The sequence below is a fragment of the Crinia signifera genome, chromosome 6 (assembly GCF_055691185.1).
Source record: "Crinia signifera chromosome 6, ASM5569118v1, whole genome shotgun sequence".
Taxonomy (NCBI): Eukaryota; Metazoa; Chordata; class Amphibia; order Anura; family Myobatrachidae; genus Crinia; species Crinia signifera.
This window is the reverse complement of record NC_139222.1, coordinates 33,205,563-33,213,324: the sequence shown is the minus strand read 5'-3', so window position 1 is coordinate 33,213,324 and position 7,762 is coordinate 33,205,563. Positions and strand designations below refer to the sequence as shown.

Genomic DNA, 7,762 nt, shown 5'->3' with positions numbered 1-7,762 from the left:
GGTCTAGGTCGACATGGGTTAGGTCGACAGGTTCATTAGGTCGACACAAGTATAATGTCGACATGGGCAAGGTCGACAGTCAAAAGGTCGACATGGGGTATTTCACTGTTTTTTGACCCGACTGTCGACACTGTTGACATGGACACAGGTTAAAGTGCACCGTGTCCCCTTGCATGGCTTGCTGCGCTCGCCATGCTTCGGGCTCGGTACCTCGCTGCACTCGGCACACTTTGTTATTCTCCCGCATGTTATTAAAACCCCATGTCGACCTTTTGACTGTCGACCTTGTCCATATTGACCTAATGCTTGTGTTGACCTAATGCTTGTGTCGACCTAGACCCATGTCGACCTAGTGGTGTCGACCCAATGTTTGTCGACCTAGTTGTTGTAGACCAAATGACCATATCCCGATATACTCTAGGTTGACATTGACAGAAGATCAACACAAGCAAAAGGTCGACATGAACATGGTCAACACACATGAAACGAGTTTTTCATGATTTTTATTTTTACCAATCTTCACCATCTCAGTGGACATGGGGGAATATAATAGTGTACGCAGCGCAGCGAGGCACCGGACCTGAAGCATTGTGTGTGCAGCGAGCCATGCGAGAGAATGCGGTACACTTATGCGGTGTCCATGTTGACATATGTCGACATAGACACGAAAACCCACACAAAACTTGTGTCGAACTTTTCACGTGCCGACCATGTTCATGTCTACCTTTTGCTTGTGTCGACCATCAGTCACTGTCGACCTAGAGTATGTCAACCATTTTAGACGTTGTCTACCATTTATACCAGAACCAGTCGGGACAGCGCCATCACCGAAGACTTCAAATGGACAGGAATCAATGGGGTTCATTTAACTAAGATGTGAGTTCTATTGAAGATGTGATGTTGCCCATAGCAACCAATCAGAATATCCTTCTTATTTATTTAGCACCTCCCAGTAAATAAAAGATAGAATCTGATTGGTTGCCCGTAGCAACATCCCATTTTCAAAAAAACTCCCATTTTAATACAATTTTTTTTTTTTTTACTGTAGATGCCATTTTTTTACAAAAATAATAATCTTAAAGTTAAGTTAAGCCAGGGGTTCCCAATCTTTTTTGATTCACGGCACCCTAGAAAATCAGACTTTTTTTCACGGCACCCCTAGGTCAATTTTTTTTTATTTTGATTGGGTTTATATGCGATTCTTAGTGGCAGTTATGTGGTAAAGGGCAGGATTTGCTTCTGTTGGTACACATTCTATGATTGCCAGCTACGTACCAGCACTGGTTTTGCTCATAAATAATTAACCATTAATAATTTGAGTTGGTCCTAGACCACCAAGCCGCGGCACCCCTGCATGTGTCCTGAGGCACCCCAGGGAGCCACGGCACACAGTTTGGGAACCACTGAGTTAAGCAGTTAATAAAGGCAACTAAAAGGTTTTAACATAAATAAAGGTTAGACCTGGGAGGCAACTGTGTCACCAGCCACCGGGGCTATCGCGTCTATGCCCACTCATCCTCCAGTCACTGCACATACCATCTTTGTTATAAACAAGTGTAACACCCGGTATTAGAACCCCTGACCTATTGCACTAGACGCCGTCACCTTACTGATGGAGCAATTTGCTCCTGCACGATAATTTTTACTATTTTAATGGTTAGCTGCAGGTAACTTCATATAGTTAGATCTGCAGGCTGAGCACGCAGGAGCAAATAGCTCTATCAGTAAGGTGTCCGCCTCCAGTGCGGCAGGTCCTGGGTTCTACTCCTGGGTTTGATTTGTCATTTATGTAATTTAAAAAACAAAATGGTAATGGATAACTTCAAGCTTGTATCTCACCTGGTTTTAAGTAGCCTCAGAACCTCTGTAATGCATGGGTGACCCAGTTTAAAGGGATAAAATGGTAATTTTATTATGTATTCTTGACTGACACATACCTTTGTTTAAAAAGGGCAACATAACCAAACCTCCCAACTTTATGCAGGTGCCAATTCAGTACCTGCTGTGGTGGAAGGCGGAAATATATATCAAAAAGGGGGTGATGCCAAAGATGGAGAGACGGAGCATTGGGTAAATGGCTCACCTGACATGCTGAGTGGGAAGGTTCCCATCCTGCTCTGATATACCATTCAAGAATAAACATTACTTCTATACCCCTGTATCTGTTTCATAGTAAAAAAAGAAAGAAGTGAAACTATTGTCTGTGCTGAATAACACTTACAATTAAAGATTCGCAGGAATAATATCTGCAGCCTGGGTAATAATAATAATAACTTATTGTGAAATCGATAATGGCAAGTATGAGCCCCACAACACTGACAATTGTTGTTATGATGTTCAAGGCAAGGGATCCTTTGACCTGTAAAATAAAAAAAATTGCATAATTTAAAATCCAATACTCATCAATAACATTGTTTTTCTCCTTTTAATGTGTCTACAATAATGGTCTCTGACAGGGGTTCTCAAATTAATTTTCCCAGCATGCCATGTTTTAAGGATAACTGTCTTGTAGGAGTTGCCGGGATAATTACTGACCCCGCAGAATAGAACAACGCACCTGTGGATAATTAAAGACATCCATAAAAAAATTGGACCTGTTGGTGGTAATTGAGGCCTACGGTTGATTGAAGTCTATTTAGTTGAAGCACCTGGGCACAAGTATGAATATGCTTAAAACACGGACTGTAATGGTTTAGGAACCTCTGATTACAGTATGTCCAGGTCTTGGCCAGCACTGTCATTGTCTTATAGCATTATTTTATCTTTTAATTGGTTTGTACCACCTAATAATTGACCTAGTCAAAACTGTCCCTTAAGGCAGGGATTAGAAAATTTGGTCCTCAAGGCACCCTAACAGGGCAGGTTTTAAGGCTATCCATGAGAGTGTTTTCAAAAAAAGTTATGGGGTGCCCCTTTACTTGGGGTTAAGCTGCCCATTTACAGACACAGGTTGTTTTTTCTCTATTCAAGAAATGTATCAGAGCTATTAGCATACCCTGCATTCTCAGTGGCGTAGATATATATGTGGCAGACCCCACGGCGGCTTGGGGGAGCGGCGCCAACAGGGTCTGTAGTGGATGCCACTGGCTGAACTGACAGGTGATCCAGGCAACAGTGAGTGCTGAGCTGGTCCTGCCTTGTACATATCTAATGATCGGGGACCCAGTGCAGTGCATATGTAATGAGCGGGTCCCCGCCCCGTGCATATGTAATGAGTGGGTCCCCACTCATTATATATGCATGGAGCGGGACCAGCTCAGCGGTCACTGTTGCCTGGGTCACCTGTGAGCTCACCCAGCGGCGCCTGTAGTCCATCATCTCACCCCTTCTTTGGGGGGCACCGGAATTGTTTTGGCAGGGGGAAGAAAAATTTCTAGCTACGCCACTGTGCATGCTCCTGAAAATGGGGCATGGTTTTGCATCAATGCTGCGATCATTAGGCCACGCCTCCATTTCACTGCTGTGAGGGCATGGCAAGAACTCCCAACTGCACCCCTCCCTCACCGTGGGCCATAGCCATGAACATAGAGCCCTATTTACGGCATTGTCTAGTTGGCATTCTTCCGAGCCCACATGAACTTGCCCTTTAGAGTGTCATTTACACTTTCCAATTAAAGTGGATACATCGGGTACACAGTCCAATTTAAGTAATCTCCAATAATAGATTAACAAGTCAAAGTAAAAGTTACATTTAACGAGGGCAAAAGAAAAAAAGCAAAAAGTAATAAAAAGTATCTGATTGCAGATAATCGCTTAAAAAATTTGCACATTGGGTTCATTTGCGAAACAATCTCCGGCTGTATACTGTACTTGGTTATCCATGAACTCACCAGGCACACGGAAGCTCTAGAGTGACCAGCAACTGACAGAGATCCCGCAATGATGTACTGCAAAATATAATAACCGTGCAACATGTCAGAAGCCGAGCTACTGTATATTATTCAATAAGGAGCTGCATTGAACTCTATGGGAATCATTTACAGTTGCACATGAACCCTTGTGTGCTGCACTAAATGTGATTTATAATTTATCACATGGGACTAGGGAGACCAATCCTGGGCCAATTTTTCAATCCTGGGATTAAAAAAACATAGATTCCAGGATAGCGGGATTGGCCTCCTGACGCCACATGTTCTTAGAAGCAGTCCTTTGGCGGTGAAGCAGGTAACCGGAGGCTGCGGAGCGAGCGGAGGCAGAGGACAGTGGGTACGGAGGTGGCAGGAGTGGAAGGGTAGAATCTGGATGCATTTTTGTCCACTAAGGGAATCCTATAGATATGACTTACTCAAGTTAGTAGTTATAAGCAGTGGCAATTTTTACCTATGGGCTGCAGGGCTGCAACCCCCCAGGTAAAATCCGCCACTTGCTCTGCCTTAAGTGAAGCCAGATGCAGCCTGTGAGGCTGGTCTGGCTTCAATGTGACTGGCAATATGACTGACTTGAAAGTCCGACCTGCCAGTCACCCAAGACAGTCCCATTGGAAGGTGTTCCCTCTCTCCGGGATGCCTCTCTGTGCACAAATGCGCAGCAGCCCCCAAATCGGGTTCTGTGCATGCACAGTGCCGCGGACCACACTGCACATGGGCCGGACCCGGGAACCTGATTAAACCTCTTGGGGCTGCTGCAAAGGCAGCCCATGGAGGCTTGGGCCAATTCATGCTCAGTATGTACAAAGTTACTGTGCATGGGCCGGTGGGGGGGGGGGGCGCGGCGGATGGGGAACGCGTCGGTGGCAGCGGCATCAGGGGGGGGGGGCGCATTGCGGGAGCCCCCCTCCTCCAGAACGGTAAGAGCCGCCACTGGTTACAAGCTAGATAGGTTGAACTCGATGGACTAACGTTGTTACTTTGTTACATGGGACACACACGAAGCGGAGAGAGGGCAGGGGCGGCGGATGTGGCAGGGGTGGCGGCTGGTGCTTTGCCACACAACATGTTTGCCAGGCACTGCTCCTGCTCAGCACTGTCTGCCAGAAAGCGATGATGTGCAGGTGCAGGCTTGGAGCTCCAATCCTAGGATTGAAATCCCGGCAAAAATGCCCGAAATCCCGGTATATGGAACCTAATCATACTAACCTGCTCTAAGGAGGTGATTCAGGTGGGCTTCCAAAGCACATTTGGTTTGCTAATGGACAAAACCATGTGCACTGCAGGTGGGGCAGATGTAACATGTGCAGGGAGAGTTAGATTTGGGTGAGTTATTTTGTTTCTGTGCAGGGTAAATACTGGCTGCTTTATTTTTACACTGCAATATAAATATCTGTTGGAAGTACACACACCACCCAAATCTGACTCTCTCTGCACATGTTACATCAGCCCCCCTGCAGTGCAGCATGGTTTTGTCCATCAAACAAAAAGTTTGCTTCTGCGACCCAACCTGAATCACCTCCTAAGTCTCCTCTACATGAGCAGCCTGGAGAGGTGATACTGCAGCCCACTTCAGGGGTGTGGCCGAATATTCTTGTCATTAGGCACCACCCCTACATAGGGAAACAACCACAATTTGCAGGTCCCCAGAAAGGAAGTGGAGCTAAATGATGCAATTCACCCTTTTAGACCCATCCTTTCTCGCGGCTTCTGCAAATGCCCGCTTTACCCTATTACACCCCCCCACCACCCCCCCCCCCTCCCCTCCCGGCCATGTGTTTTTTAAAATACAATGTAAAAGTTAGAAGGTACAAAATTCAGTAGAATACAGTTTAGAAGTTATGTTAGGTACCATGGCCAGACATGGAATTTTTTGGGGGTATTCAATGTTGATTACGAATTTACAAAATTGGATTGTCGAAACCACGTGTATTTCATTTTTTTGACAAAGCAGATTGCGGAAATGGCCACATTGAATGGATGGCTATTTCCATCTGTCAGAAATCTTGGCACACGTTGAATAACCCCATTTGACCTCTAATTTCCATAGAACCCTCAGTAGAAGGTGCATATTCTCTTATACAAAAAGCAAGGAAAGACGCTCTATGCTTGTTTCATGACAGTACTTACGAACACAGCGCCCCAGAATGGGATTCCACTGACTAAATTCAGAAAGGATGCAGTGATAACCGCGCCAATCCCTAAACCAATGTGTGCAATGCCCAGCACAATCAGGGTGATCTAAGGATGAAATAAAGATGATTGTAAGAATTAACCCCTTCCTGACAGAGCCAGTTTTTGCGTTCCTGACAGAGCCCTTTTTTTCAAATCTGACATGTCTCACTTAAGTGGGGATAACTTTTTTTTGCTTTTACTTATCCCAGTGATTTTGAGATTGTTTTCTCGTGACACATTGTACTTCAAGTTAGTGGTAAATTTTCATCGATACAGTCTGTGTTTTTTTGTTAAAAATACCAAAATGTCGGAAAAAAATGGAAAATTTTGCGATTTGCAAAATGTTAAATTTTCTGCTTGTGAGACAAATAATCTTACCACTCAAAATAGTGAATAACTAACATAGACCATATGTCTACTTTATGTTGACATCATTATTTCAACTTCCTTTTAATTTTTTGGGACACTAGGAGGCTTACAATATGAATAGCAAATTCTCAAATTTTCAAGAAAATTTCAAACACTGATTTTTTTAGGGACCAGTTCAGTTCTGATGTGACTTTGAGGGACTTGTATGTGAGACACCCCCATAAATGATGCCATTTCAAAAACTGCACCCCTCACAGTATTCAAAACAGCATTTTGGAAGTTTGTTAACCCTTTAGGTGTTTCACAGGAATTAAAACAAAGTGTAGGTGGAATTTCAAAATTTCTTTTTTTTTGCAGAGTTTCAATTTTAATACATTTTTCTAACGAATACAGTAGATTTTACTAGAGAAATGTGACTAAAAATTGATTCCCCCAATTCTTTGGTTTTCATAAATATCCTATATGTGGCCCTAGTGTGCACGGTGACCAAACCACAGGCTTCATAATAGAAGGAGCACCTACTTGATTTTGGAGCCTCCTTTTTATGAGATTATTTTTTTAGGCACCATGTAGGTTTCTAGGCACCATAAGATGCTAAAAGTTAGGAACCCCCCCACAAGTGACCCCATTTTGCAAACTACACCCCTCAGGGAATTCATCAAGGGGTATAGTGTACATTTCAAACCCCCAGGGGTTTCACCAATTTTGATACAACTGGGCTGTGAAAATGAAAAAAATAAATTTTTCATTTTCACAGCTCAGTTGTATCAAAATTGGTGAAACCCCTGGGGGTTTGAAATGTACACTATACCCCCTGATGAATTCCCTGAAGGGTGTAGTTTGCAAAATGGGGTCACTTGTGGGGGGGTTCCACTGTATAGGTGCTTCAGGGGTCATTCAACCAGAATCTGTGCTGCAAAATCCAAAAATCACTCCTTCCCTTCTGAGTCCTGCCATGCACCCAACTGGTATTTTTTGGGCACATGTGAGGCATTGCCATACTCGGGAGAAATTGGGGCACAGATTTTGGGGTGCTTTGTCTCCTTCATTCCTTGTGAAAATGAAAAATTTTGAGCCAGATCTGCATTTTTGTGTAAAAAATGTAATTTTTCATTTGCACAGCCCAGTTGTATCAAAATTGGTGAAACCCCTGGGGGTTTGAAATGTACGCTATACCCCTAGATAAATTCCCTGAGGGGTGTAGTTTGCAAAATGGGGTGACTTGTGGGGGGGTTCCACTGTATTGGTGCTTCGGGGGTCTTGCTAATGCGACATAGCACCCACCATTCATTCCACCAGAATCTGTGCTGCAAAATCCAAATATCGCTCCTTCCCTGCTGAGTCCTGCCATG

General features: G+C 44.1%; 1 long non-coding RNA gene across 1 annotated transcript in view; it reads right to left on the bottom strand.

Annotated features, from left to right (window-relative positions):
- Nucleotides 1-2,230: 2,230 nt before the first annotated feature.
- Nucleotides 2,231-7,762, bottom strand: part of LOC146006902 (uncharacterized) — an 8,581-nt gene continuing 3,049 nt past the window's right edge. Inside the window, exons 2-4 of the long non-coding RNA XR_014444120.1 lie at nucleotides 5,997-6,107; nucleotides 3,831-3,887; nucleotides 2,231-2,359 (exon numbers count right to left, since the gene is read on the bottom strand). This is a non-coding gene — a long non-coding RNA (uncharacterized LOC146006902). The remainder of the gene's footprint in view (nucleotides 2,360-3,830; nucleotides 3,888-5,996; nucleotides 6,108-7,762) is intronic.